Below are 11,215 nucleotides of genomic sequence, written 5' to 3' on the forward strand. Positions count from 1 at the left end.
AAATGGCTCTAGCACTGAGATCATAAAAATGTAAAGTGGGTTCCACCACTTGCATTACCGGTGTAAATCTCGAGAATTTTCCCTAAGTACAGCTAGAGTTATTGAATTACAATAAAAGACAGATACATCAACCCATAAATGAATTGAAATTGCACCAACGATTAATGAACCGTCACACCCATAATAATTAACAGTTGGACTCCCCTAAGGAAATACCAATAAGGATAACTGAGATTCACCCGGTGAACCCTAGTACAAAAGGATAGACCCGACACACCAAACACTAGTCGCTTAAAGGTATCATAAATTAACGTCCTAAAAAATAAATCCTTCCAAACGCGGCGAAAAAGCAAACGAACGAGACACGATACAAACAAAATGAAATAAAACCCAACCCAACAACGAACTGACCACAATATGATCCCATTCCATCCAGGCAACCCCTTCGACCATCTTTAGGATGGACACCACTAGCAGTGCTAACAACTTTGGGAAGAACCACCAAACCCACCGGCACAAGCATTGAAAGAATTCATAGCTTGGATACCCGCCGGAAAAAGTAACTAGAAACTGGATTACATCAGCCAGCATCCAATAACACCACTACCAACAATAAAGGAGTGAGCGACACCATGAAATGAATGGAAGAAAACCTCAACAAAAAAAACCCAGCTACCAAAAAATCTTTAGCAACATCTTTCGAAAAACCGTCCAACAACAACCAACACCAATAAATGACACGAATCAAAATAGAGAAAATGGAAAAAGATGTCTAATAACCATAACGCCACAACAACCATCTATCCCATCTAATGAAAAAGTAAAGAAAACCGCCAAAACCTGCAAAAACAAACCTATAAATATCAACAACACCAATGGAGAAAACACTACTATCTATTGATTAAGTTTGTGAAGCGCCAAAATGATCTCACCACAAATTGTCGATGTAAAAATGATGAGAGCATAATATACATATATTATCAGCCCTATTTATATTTTTTATTACTTGTTTTATGTATTAATAATGTTGATTTTGTGTTTTTACAGGTAGTATACCTAAAGTGACTAACTGCGCGAAATTAGTGGCAGCCGATGATAAATCAATATGAATATATAAACTATGACCGGGATCAAGTTGTGAAGGATAATAGTCCCACATTATTAATATCCCCTTAATAAACTTTAAATATAATATGGAAGGGTCACTCCATTCATTTCCAATTGATTTTGAGTTGGATGCCCATAAATTTTTACTTGGTACCAGAGCATGTAAGTTGTGACCAGTCGTTTGATAACACATTTGCTCTGCCCCACCCGATTTATTGTCCACACGTGTTAGACCCGACGAGGCTACAGGTGAGGGGGAATGTTGAGATCATTAGTACCACTTAGTATGGGTTATCTAGGATCTTGCGGTTTATAAGCCCTGAGAAATCCTAACCTCGCAAGCCGGTATTTGAGGTTAGTTATGCTCATAGACTTCAATACAAGTACCAGGTATAATGCATTGGACGGGAGATATGTGTGGTTGTGTGACAATAAAATTGCCTCATTCGAAAGAAAGATGTCATATCATTTGGTACAAGTGATTAGGCCTCATTCGAGAGAAATATATAAACTCACCGGTGATTAGGCCTTAAAGAATTAGTTAGGGGGGCTGACGTCTCATATTTCGTGGTTTCCATATGAAGTGAAAGTAGTCTCCATTTGTTTGACATTAATGGAACTAGTTTATCAGTAAACAAGGTCCACATTTTGGCTTACACGCAAGCTATGATAATCTAATACTTTTAGAGCATTGCTCGGTCGACCTCACAAGTGTTGCCATCTCAATATTGTTGTCAAATTTAGTTGATCAAAACCATATCTTGATTTCTAGTCTACATTTAGTCAAGTCTCGGATTAGGATAAAAGTGTGTAGTTGAGTACCATACATCACTGCGTTCTACCATTTGAAGGCGAAGATTAACCAAAGCTTTTGGAGAACTTCTTCAACAAAAGGTAAGCAAAGACTGAACCACCTATTACTCAAGTTTTCACTTTTAGTCTGGTGTCACATTAGTAAAGCGGTAAAGTCACCGGGTGATGATACCAGAGACCTGAGTTCGAAACTCGTCAGCACCAAATTCTTTACCGATCAAAAAAATAATAATCAAGTTTTCACCTTTCTATCTATGAGACAATGTCGCATGACTAAATCAAACATTAAATGCATAATAGAAATCTCGACTCAAGTTTATCTTGTTAATTGTTCTCGAAATATGTTGACTAAGCTTAAGAACAATTGTCCATACTTGATGAATTTGGTTAAGAAAAATTTATTATTTATGACCTAAATTATAATTCAGGATTTAATCATTTGAAAATATTCTAGAACAGTGATATGTATCATTAATGTTATTCAGGAATGTTTTGAATTGAATATTAGAGATATATAGAACTATTATAAATCTGGATACATGACAGTATGCATACCATTTCACATACTGGGACAAATATTATAAGCACAGAGCCGCAGTACATGTACCCGGTATACGTACTGGCGTAGCTATAGTTCGGCAGAGACTTTTTGGTACACATACCCGGTATCCATACCATAAAAAGTCTGTTGACTCGTGAACCAGGAAGGTACGCATACCTAGTATGCAAATCAGAAAGATATGTTGGTTTCTAAACCGGAAAAGGTAAGCATACCCAGTATGTAAACCGAAAAATATCTGTGGATTCCTGAAACCCGTTTTTTTATTAAGGGTATACAAACACGGTACATGTACCATGAAAAAAATAGTCACAGACAGGAATATGGTACACGTACTTACCATGTCGAATATTTTCATATGCATCGGAATCATTTCTATGAGATAATCGGCATTTGAATAACTCTCTAAAAACACTATATAGACATGTTTGATCACATGTGTGACTCAAGGTTAAAGTCTTAAAGTGTTATATGAAAAATGGTTAAGCTTATCGTTTGACTGGCTAGTTTCGGATAATCTTTCATGAACAAGTAATTGTACACAGTTCGGTTACGGTTCGTCCTAACCCGAGTGTATGTTCTATTATGTTAATCTCAAGTAAAGTTTTTCATGTAACGGTGATTATTGATTGCTTGATTCCAAAGCCAGCTTAGCTTAAATCTAAAGCAACCTTGATCTTGAAAGTCTATATAAGGAGAACGTAAAACAACCAGGATCTTTAAATCCCTGACACTATTCTTGTGTGTCCTAGTTGTAAGCTAGATTCGTCTTCTCTTTTAAATATTTTTAGGTTTAGCGACTAAAAAGACTTCACTTCGGGGTTCGTGAAGCCATGATCCAACTATATTTATCTTGATAGTTCGTGTATCCTGATATTGCTTTGATTGTTGAGACATTTGCTCCAGCATGCAGAATAGATAGAAATCAAAAAGTTCTTTGTCCCAGACTTTGTGATTCCACGAGTTTATACTTGTGAGGTGAATAATAATCTAGGATGCTCTTCGGGAGTCATAAGACAGGATTTTGAGGTTTGCTAGACTTTGTCTATTGCAATCGATTTCCTGCCTCACCTTGATCTTTGATCAGAACGGAAATCACATATAGGCTTATCTGTGGGAGGCAAATTGGTTTAAAGTCTTCAATTGAGTTGAAGCAACTCTTATCCTGTAAAGGACGTCAGCTAAGGGAATCGATTGCGCGGGGTCCTGTTGGGATTCAAAAAGCATAAGGAACATGAATGTAACTGAATCGCTGTGACGTTAGATTCGGTCTCAACTACATTCCGTTTCGAAGTTCTGATAGTAGGCTAGAGTATGTAGCGGCTTAATACAGTTTGGCGTTCAAATCTGGACTAGGTCCCAGGGTTTTTTTGCATTTGCAGTTTCCTCGTTAACAATTTTTTTGGTGTCTATGTTATTTCTTTTTCCGCATTATATTGTTTATCTTTATAATTGAAATATCACGGGTTGTACGTTAAAATCAATTCAAGTAGATAAGCCCATCACAATTATTGGATGTGACTTGGTTGATTATTGGATATTGATATTTGGAATCGTCCAAGTACTCTCACGGTATAATCAGGTTCACGGACTAGTCTTTGTTTACATTCTAATTGTGAGAGAAAGATATATAAGCTATTCATATAATTCCTGATTGAGTTTCATTGGGTTGAACTCTCGGAATATTCGAGTTTAGTCCATACAGGTTTCCTAAGAAAAAGTTGGCGGTGTATTTTGGTACCCCCACGTTTTCAGATTTGAAGATCTTTTTTATTTTCCTATGATCACTAGATATCATTATGTATTAGCATTGACTTAGTGATAAAAATTTGTCTCATGTGTTTCATCTACCATATATATAAGAAAACCTTTTATATCATACCAAAATATGTGTTATCATTAATCCATTTAGTTGAACTTACAATACTTGTCTCCTGGTTTCATTATCCACAATTTTATGTTGACGTTCATATATGTGATATATATGATACAAATTTGTATATAATTTTTTTCTAATAAATATCTAGATGGGAAAATTAACAATTAAATAAAGAAACAGATGTGGTCGGAAATACGTAATCCTATGGGTTCATATTTATGCGAGGTAGATGTTGATGAAATTTATGGTTTGAAGAAATTAGTTTACCAAAAAGTTGTTTCATCATAACAAAATAAGTTATATCCCTTGTGGTTTTTTATAACAAGTCGTGACGTATAATTGAAATATCAATTTTACATAAACAGTTGGGGAAATATCATATGTAGTATACATAAAATTGATTCTAACAAGCCGTGAAATTAAACAAAGTATTTATCTTAAAGCCAAAATATACCTAACAATAGTTACCACTGTAAGTAGGTTTGCGACAACACTTGATTTTGTCGCCAACGTATATTTCAAGTCAGTGATAAAAAAAAAAGTATTTTTTTACAACAATTTTGCATCATATAAAGAAGCCAATTATCAGTCAAAAGATTATCTTTTATATGAAATGAAAAAAACAAAAACGGAAACATGCAAAGAAAACTAATTATTATCAGATGTATGTGGATAATTGTCTTACTGGTTCAAAAGATATATGTTCGCATTACGTAAACCTATCTATCACTGATGACAATGCATAATACTCATCACTCTGAGTGTAATCTAGTTATCAAATTAGCCTTTCAATACAGAAGAAATAATGTTTCACATACAAACAAGAGACATTTATGCAAGTTTATTTACTAATCGTAGTAACTTAAAAATATGTTATTTTCAAAGGTATTTGAATATTAGCGACGAAGTCAAGCCTTTATTCTTAGATAAGTAAAGAGGGATGATAATTGTAATAAAGCATTTTTGTTATAACCTGACGGTCTCAGGGAGATAAACAAATAGATATATTTGATGTTATATTTTAAAAATATAATTACTGATTGATGGTTGAATGAATTTATTCAACCTAAACCTAGTTTTGATACACATACGAAACAAGTAGAAATATTTTATATATTATGGGATTGTCAATTTCAACTAGATGCTTTTAATATATCCTTCATTCAAAAAAATAAAATAAGTACATATTTTGTTTATCTTAATTGCAGATAAAACATTTTTTGGATATGTATATGGTATTAAAGTTCACAGTGTATCTCTTCCAAATGAAACTCTATATTACCTCTGTATAAGTTTTTTTTTTTGGTCTCAGTGGTATTTTAATGTAAAGGTTCTACCTACTATAATGTAAACTAAGTAATTGAACAAAACAAACTAATTAAACTAAGGATTGGGATGTAATACACACATGCATAAGAATTTACAAAATATTGATCAAGGAATTAGTCTTGATGCAAAAATTTCATTACATAATGAGTTGCTTATTGGTTTAAGTTGTGAATGTATTTGGAAAGAATGGTTATAATCACGTAAGTCGTAGATAGGCGAAAAATAGTGGGTTGCGCATATGTTGGATCATGGTTCCTTCCTTCCTTCCAAAACTAATAAAAATTGTCACCTTTTATTGTAAATGGGCATTAAAGTCTTGACCGTGTTTTTATTCTCTACCGAAAAATATAAATGTAATCTCAAGTTAGTCACCTAAGTTATTTTACATAAAAAATTTATATTTACACTAGGCCAATGATTTCTTAACAGGCTAGAATTCCTGGTAGTCTTTTTGCCACAACTTTCTCATATTTTTACCTATCTGGCATGGTTGGACTAATTAAGGAAGGCCATCATCCATGTGGCATTTTAAATTATTCTTATATCTATTTTAATCATCTTGGAAAGATGAGGGTATCAAGCACGCTACCAATCTTTCGAATCCAACGACTTTCAAGCATACGACTACGGATAGTGCTTTTACAATTAAATAACTTTAATAGGAAAATAGTAAAAACACACAAACACAACAGTTTGTTAACAAGGAAACCAAAAATGCAGAAAAACCCTGGGACCTAGTCCATTTTTGAATACTCTCATAATTAAGCCACTATGCAAAGACTACTACCAATTCGTATAGTTGAGACCAAGTAAACTAACTCCAAATTACTTAGTTCCTTAAATATACATGCGCCTACTAATAATCTGGTCAATGCACATGAATCCTAAGATAGAGTCCATTATCTTAAGTTGTTTCACCCGCTACGAAGACTTCTACCACTCAATTCATTTGGATCATATTCCGAAACAACAAAGGACTAATTTGTATTTGATACCCGCTATATCCATCTCAAGAATTAAATCAGAGATATATGTTGGGTTATACAAAGGCTATTCCAATATAAACTCATTTGTATAGATTTAAATAAAACAAGATCTAGATTATCGAGATAATCAAATCTCAGCTCAACCTATCATATCCGGATCCTAAAGAGAAGCACCAAATGATAGATCGTCGATCTACACAACAAGTTATGGAAGTCTATCAAAGATAAACCGACTTGTTGGATCCCAGCCAACCAAGTTTACACGAAGTATAATCACAAAGATCAGGAACCAATCATAATTTTTTTTGTCTTGAAATCTTTGGTTTTTAGTGTACCTGCACAAATAACGTGATGCCATTATTATCAATCACGCACATAACGATTCTGTTAAAAATGGATGATCACAAGACTATCTTCAGATCTAAACTTTGTCGATCCTTGATCTAGTTTGAGCGACCTTATATCAGAAGAGAAGGATTACTGAATAAGTAAACTAGTGAATATCACGATTCAACTACCGTTAGTCAATAAAATTAATAATCAAAAACTAAAATAACAATATGTTTCCATTTTCTTACCAAAGGTACTTCTAGACGCTTCTTGATCTCACGGTAGTTTTTAAAGAAGCGGGCGTAAGAGGATTATACTCTGCCATCTTTTCAACTAAAGCCACACGTCATCCCTCCTCTTTATCAGACCAATCAAAGAGTATATAGAGTATGCTTGATGTATCTGAGAATTCTCTTGGCAGCAACTAAGTGAATATCAGTTGGAGCTTGCATGTGTAAGCACACTTGATTTACTGCAAAACCAATTTCAGGCTTTGTCCAAGTGAGATATTGTAAAGATCCTACAAGAGATATGTAGTCACTTGGATTATAATTGAACTCCATCTGATGCAAATAGATGACTTGCAGGAGAAATTGGAGTATTACATGGTTTAGCTCCTGTCATGTCAAACCTCTCAAGTAAATCCAAAGCATACTTGGTCTGACATAAGAGTAAGTGCGGAGAGTTTATTTTAACCTGGAGCCCAAGAAAGTAATGTAGATTTCCTAAGTATTTGATAGGAACATAAAGTTGAAGTTGAGAGATAAAAGATTGTATGCACTCTTGAGAGTTTCCAGTGTTGATAATATCATCCACATAAACTAAAATGATGGTGAATCTTGAACCAAGCTTCTGAAAAAATAATAAAGAGTCTGCAGTTGATGGCTTGAACTCATGAGAAACTAGCACAGTTAAGAGATTATCATACCAAGCCCTTGGATCCTGTTTGAGACCATAGATGGATTTGTGAAGCTTACAAACATGATTAGGCTCAGAAGCATCAACAAAACCAGGAGGTTGTTGCATATTAATATATTTTTCTAGGTCACCATGCAGAAAAGGATTACTTACATCCAACTGCTTGATAATCCATGAGAAATTGACTGTTAAAGATAGAATAAGTCTTAAAGTAGTTGGCTTAGCTACTGGACTGAAAGTTTCAGAGTAATCAAGACCCTCATGCTGATGATAATCTTTAGATAAAAGTATAGATTTTAATCTTTGAATTGTTCCATCAGCATTTTGTTTTGTCTTATAGACCCAATTACATTATAAGAAGGATATGGATCCACGAAGGACCAAGTACCATCATCCTTTAAAGCAGGATGCTCCTCAACCATAGATTTCTTCCATTGTGGTATTTTAATAACCTTTGAGAAAAAAAAGGGTGTAGGTGTTGGTATAGAAGAGATCAAATTAGCTGATAAAACATACTTAGTATTAAAAACCGTTAGTTTAAAAATACCTTTTTTAGCCCTTGTTAGAATTTGATGAGAGTTTGAAGTAGGTGGCTCAGACTTGTTGTCTGTATGTGTAGTAGGAGATGATGATGATGTAGTAATTGTTGGTGAAGTAGATAAGTCCAAAGCAGTTGTTGGTGAAGTAAGTAATTCCAAAACAGGTGGAGTAGAGACTTTATTTATGCAAGTATCTGAAGTTGGTGAAGCTGAAGATGTGACGATGTCTAAACTGATATTGGGAGATACAATTGAAGGAGAGTGTAGTGGAAAATTGTTCTCATTAAATACAACATGTTTTGAAACATATATTTTGCCTGTTTTAGGATCCAGGCATCTGTAACCTTTGTGCATAGAGTTGTAGCCAATGAGTACATAATGAATGCTTCTAGGCTGCAATTCGTGAGAGGGATATGGTTTCAACCAAGGAAAACAAGAACATCCAAAATATTTAATAAATGAATAATCTGGAGCCAGTGCAAAGAGTTTCTCAAAGGGATATATGAAACCAATACTTCTAATTGGTAATCTATTGATAACATAATTTGCAGTATGAAAAGAATCAACCCAATAAGCATTTGATAATCCTGATTGAATAAGAAAGGTTCTTCATGTATCCACTAAATGTCTATGTTTAGCCTCAACAACACCATTTTGTTCTGGTTTATGAGGACATGAAACCTCATGAATTATCCCATGTAGACATAGAAAATCCTTCAGTTCATTGTTTGGTAACTCACCACCCCCATCTGTTCTTATTCTTATAATAAAAGTATGAAGAAGTTTTTCAATCATGGCCTCGAAATGTTAGAAAATGGTTCTGAATTCAGATTTGTCATATAGTGGATAAACCCAACAATATTTATAAAAGTCATGTACAATATTAACATAGTATTTAAATCCACTAGAATAAATTACAGGACTAGGACCCCAGAGGTCCATATGAAGTAGTTCTAGAGGGTGATAAACCTGATGAGTAGACAATGAAAAAGGTAATTTGTGGGATTTTCCTAATTGACACTCATTACAGAAGAAAGGTGACTTAACAATGTTGGGTAAATTCAAAGTTTTGCAAACTTTTTGGAGAACTTGAAAGGAAGGATGAACTTTATTTGTTGTTGTTGTTGAAGTAGTGATGCTTGATAGAGCTTTATTTGTTTGGGGATGCTTGTGAAAATGCATTGGATACAATCCATCTTCATGTGGCCCTTGAAAAATGATACTCTCAGATGAGAGATCCTTTACAGTGAAACCACTAGAATCAAATGATATAGAGCAATTATTATCACTTGTAAACTTGTGTACAGAAAGAAGATTTTGTGATGATTTAGGAACCAACATAATATTGTTTAGATGAAAATTAGATGAAGGAGTTGTTTTAGAAAAATGACCAATGTGAGTAACTGGCATATTGTCACCATTGGATGCTTGTATTTCCTCAGCTCCCTCAAAAGGTGTAGATTGTTGAAGTTTAGTGACATCATTAGTTATATGATTATTTGCACCAGAGTCAGCATACCAAGGACTTTCACCAATCATGTTAGAAATAGCAAGCATTGCACTAATATGCTGAGGAATGTATGAACTTTGATATGCAAAATTGAACTTGTTCCTGCATTATGGTGCTAAGTGACCTACTTTCTTACAGAGCTGACAAGCTTTGTCAGTTGTTGGTGTAGAAGAATTTGATAATGATGCACCAGGAGTGAATTCTGGTGAAAAAGTAGGTGCAAAGTTAGGTATTGGTTGAAACTGAAAATGTGAGAATCCTCTAGGATAAGATGGAAATGGATGTCTCACAAGATGAGGTTGTGAAAAATGAGAGGATTTTGGAAAATGAGAACAACCTCTACTTCTTCCTTTACGAAACTGAGAGTTAGGCCTAGCATTAGCAGCAAAGGCTTTGGCATTAGCCTCAGATAACCGATCATTTTGTTTAGTTGTAACTACTACTGCTTCACTTAAAAGAAAATTGTGTAACTCCTTAGAAGTAACTGGAGGAGTACGAACTCGAATAGAAGTAGAGAAAGAACTATATTCTGGTCCTAAACCATTAAGAATGTTGATAACTAATTCCTCATCTGAGATTCTAGATCCAGCAACAAATAATTCATCTTGAATCTTCTTGGGAAAAGCAGAAATAGTACCTGAACCAAGACGTAATGATTGAAGCTTTATACGTAGTTGAATTGAATGTGTAGATGAGATTCTTGTGAATCTTGTTTCAATAGCATCCCATAGATCTCTTGATGTATTAGCTCCAGACACATATGGAATCACATAATCAGAAATTCACATTTGAATCCATAAGATAAGAGTTGCATCATCGTCAAGCCAAGCTGTATAACGTGGATTTACAGCGTTATCGATCAGATATGGAGGACATTGAATGAATCCATCAAGAAATCCATGAACTCGATATCGTTTCAAAAGAGGAAGAGTAAAGATTTCCAACTGAGGAAATTATCTTATTTGAGTTTGTATGAAAGAATGCTTGAGATTTGATTAAGAGGAACAATAGAGATTCTTGATTCGTGGTTCGCCATGAAAACAAAGGTAAAAAGATAAGATTTGATGATTAACAGAAAAAAAATGAAACAATAAAAAGATGTGATCTGAAAAGAGAAGAACAAAGATGTTGTAAAAAATAAATTTTCAGATCTGAGAAGAAGCCATTGGCGGTGCAGAAGTGTATTCATTTGATACCATAATAGTAAAGTTTCACTTGTATTAAATGCTAATCATCAAGTTACAG

This window comes from Papaver somniferum, chromosome 11, assembly GCF_003573695.1.
Source record: "Papaver somniferum cultivar HN1 chromosome 11, ASM357369v1, whole genome shotgun sequence".
NCBI lineage: Eukaryota > Viridiplantae > Streptophyta > Magnoliopsida > Ranunculales > Papaveraceae > Papaver > Papaver somniferum.